The sequence below is a fragment of the Octodon degus genome, unplaced genomic scaffold (assembly GCF_000260255.1).
Source record: "Octodon degus isolate 3935 unplaced genomic scaffold, OctDeg1.0 scaffold03412, whole genome shotgun sequence".
Classification (NCBI taxonomy): domain Eukaryota; kingdom Metazoa; phylum Chordata; class Mammalia; order Rodentia; family Octodontidae; genus Octodon; species Octodon degus.
In genome coordinates, this window is record NW_004527988.1 from 1 (window position 1) to 3,598 (window position 3,598).

At 37.2% G+C, this 3,598-nt stretch overlaps 1 non-coding gene across 1 annotated transcript; it reads left to right on the forward strand.

Moving 5' to 3' along the window:
• Positions 1-1,398: 1,398 nt before the first annotated feature.
• LOC111814950 lies at positions 1,399-1,500 on the forward strand. The gene has a single exon (XR_002819796.1). It is a non-coding gene; the product is annotated as a small nucleolar RNA U13 (small nucleolar RNA).
• Positions 1,501-3,598: the final 2,098 nt, after the last annotated feature.

Genomic DNA, 3,598 nt, shown 5'->3' on the forward strand with positions numbered 1-3,598 from the left:
ATATGCAGTGTATTATTTGTTGAAACTGTACTTTCGATTTGATTTGAAACTGTCTCATTGCTATATGTTTATCAATAAAACTTTGAAAAGAAAAAAAAAGATACCTTAAAAACAGCAAGAGACCATTAAAAAAAAATCATTGCAACACCCACAAGGTGAGGCAAAGAAGAATAACAAAAGATTGATTGGAGTCAGTGAAAAAGCTAGAAATAGTACAAAAGCCATATATACCTTTTTACAGAAATAATAGCAGAAAACTTCCCAAGCATAGATAAATAATTTCACACACAAAATAATGAAACATATAGAAATCCATATAGCCAAGACCAAAATAAGTCTGCACCAGGCATACAATAATTAAGATTCCAGAGATTCAGAACAATGACAGATTATTAAATGTGGTTAGAGAAAAGAAACAAATCACCTATTAAGGGAAGCCCACCAGAATCACAGAAGACTTATCAACACAAACCCTCAAACTGAGGAAAGGTTGGAATAAGGTACTTCAAGCCCTAAAAGAAAAATAATCTTCAACACAGATCGAGGTACCCAACAAAACTCTCAAAATCAATGGGAAAGTAAGATACTTTCATGACAAAGAACAACTAAAGAAATTCATGACTACCCAACTAGTTCCTCAGAACACTCTGAAGTATATATTAGAAAATGCAAAGACCAAAAACACAGGAATATCAAAAGAAAGAAGCCACCAGGTAGGGCAAGCAATTAAACAGAGGAGAAAGACAGGGAACCAACCACAACAAAATAACATGAAAAAGATGCTAATACATATCAGTTATAACCATCAATGTAAATGGTCTCAATTCACCAACCAGAAGAAACAGACTGGCAGAATCTATCAAGAAGAAAGATCCAACAATGTGGATCCAACAAATGTGCTGCATTCCAGAAGCACATTTAACCCCCAGAGAAATTCACAGGCTGAAACTCAAAGGATGGAGAACAATACTCCATGCAACAGGAAGCCAGAAGAAAAGCATGAGTAGCTATTGTATTTGTAGACAACATAAACTCTAAGTCAAACCTGATCAAAAGAGACAAAGAAGATCACTACATACTTGTTAAGAGAAAACTCCAAGAGGAAGAGGTAAAAATCAAAAACATACCAGTGTACCCAACTTCATAAAACAAATAATGACAGATGTGAAAAATAAAATAAGCTCCAACACAATTGTGGTGGGATACCTTAGCACCAGACTCTCACAAGTAGATGGATAGATCAACTAGCCAAAAAACTCAACAAAGAGGTATCAGAAATAAACCAAGCCCGTGAACAAATGGACTTTATAGATGTCTGTAGAGTAGTCCAGCCCAAAATATCAGAATATACATTCTTCTCAGCTGCACATAGGATGCTCTCCACAATAGACAGCATAGATCCTTCAGCTCATGAGTGTGATGACTGAATATTCGTGCTGAATGGATGAGATGGGCCTTACTCAAGCCTTGTTATGATGTGAGTACATTACCAGTTAGACATGAAAAAAAAAAATATATCAATCACATATGAGCCCATAAAACATGCTTAAGTAAATTTAGAAGAATTGAAATCACCCCAGGAATACTATCTGATCATAGCACAAGGAAACTGGAAATCAACGGCAAAAGAAATTGCAAAACTACATATACACATGGAAATTAAACAACAACCATCTGAACAATAGGTCACAAAGGAAATTAAAGACAAAACTAAACCAAATCTGCACTCGCGGGACCTCTGGACCAAACCCAGGCATGCTGCATGAGTAAGACTTTCAGACGTGCCCATGGGACCCCTTCAGAGCCCCACCCCCCTCCAAGCCTACAGAGTGAGTGAGAACTTCTGCTATGCATTCAGGACCTCCCAGATCAAGCCCAAGCCCAGGCCTGGCGAGTGTGTGGGAGAGCTTCTGTGCTTCCCTGTCCCCCCTGTGCCAGGGGCACAACAGGTTTACTTCCAAGGGCTGCAGCAGGAAGGAGCTGAGCACAACAGCTAGACCCAAAGCAGGCACAACTGGATAAATTCAAACTTAATAGATCTACACCTGAATTTCTGTAAGTGTCAAGATTATAACTGCACCAAAGCTCTACAGCAAAGGCCAGATATCAGTGCTATACAACATAAAATGACAAGGAGAAGGAGCAAAATGCAATCTCAGGGCTTGAGCTCACCTAGAACAAGTGCAGAGGACACTACCTCAGCTGAAATGTATGAATTAATAACATCTGAAGTAAAGAAACCACAGCAGAAAGGTATAGAGGAACTCAGACCAGAACTAATCTCTGAAATGAAAAAAAAAAAAGAAATCCCTAAATTACTAGCTTCGGAAGAAAAAAAAACAACAGCAAAAACGTATAGAGGAACTCAGATCAGAAATAATCACTGAAATAAAAAAAGAAATCTCTGAATTAATAGTGTCTGAACTAAAGAATCAAATACAGAAACAGAGGAAATCAGATCAGAAATAATCTCTGAAATAAAAGAATTAACTGCTTCTCAAGAAGACACTGATTTAAAAAAATAGAGATTAGAAAAGCGATGGATTCCTTGAATGAGCAATACAGGCAAGAAATAGATTGCATGAAGCAGAGTCAAAGAGATACAAAGGAATTTAAAATTTCAATCAAAAGCTTGCAAAACCATTTGAGTGAAAGTGAAGATAGTTTCAGATCCTGAGGGAGCTGTCACAGCTAGTGAAAAGGTAAGAAAAGATCTCTTAAAAACAACTAGGATGGGGGCCGAGGAGATAGCTCAGTAGAATAAGTGCTTGCCTGCAAGCGCAAGGGACTGAGTTCAATCCCCAGTTCCGGAAAAAAGAAAAAATCTGTGCAAAAACAATTGGATATAGGAAAAAATAATTCATCACCTTCAAGACAATGTAAGGGTGAACAACATGAGACTAATAGGCATCAGTGAGAAAGAAGGAGTCAATACAAATGATATAAATAGAACATGGGCAGAAGAAATAGCAGAAAACTTCCCAAATATGAAAGCCGCTAGAGAAAAGAAACAGAGCACACTTAAAGGAAAACCCATCATAGTAATGGCACAGACATCTCTTAACAAACCATGAAGGAAAGAAGAGTATGGAGAAGAGCACTTTAAATCCTCTATGAAAACAAATTTGAGCCCAGGATACTATACCCTGCAAAACTCTCTTTAAAGTTGATGGAGGAGTGAAATACTTCCATGACAAAGAATAACTAAAGAATTTCATGATGACAAAGCCAACCCTACCCAGACATCTAAAAGATGTTCTAGATAGGGACCAAAATAATCAGAACTCCACAAACAAGAACAGAAGGAACTCACTAAATAGGGAAAATAATTAAACACAGGAGAAAAAGGAGTAAATGACAGCAGGTAAATAGCATGTCAAGAGTAAGTCAATACATCTCAATTCTAATCATCAATGTAAATGGACTCAATGCACCAATTAAAAGAAATAGACTGGCACAGTGGATTAGGAAACAAAATCCAACAATATGCTGCACACAATAAACACACTTAACTCAAAAAGAAATTCATAGGCTGAAAGTCAAAGGATGAAAAACAATACTACACACCCCAGTACCTCAGAAAAAAGCAGGGGTAACA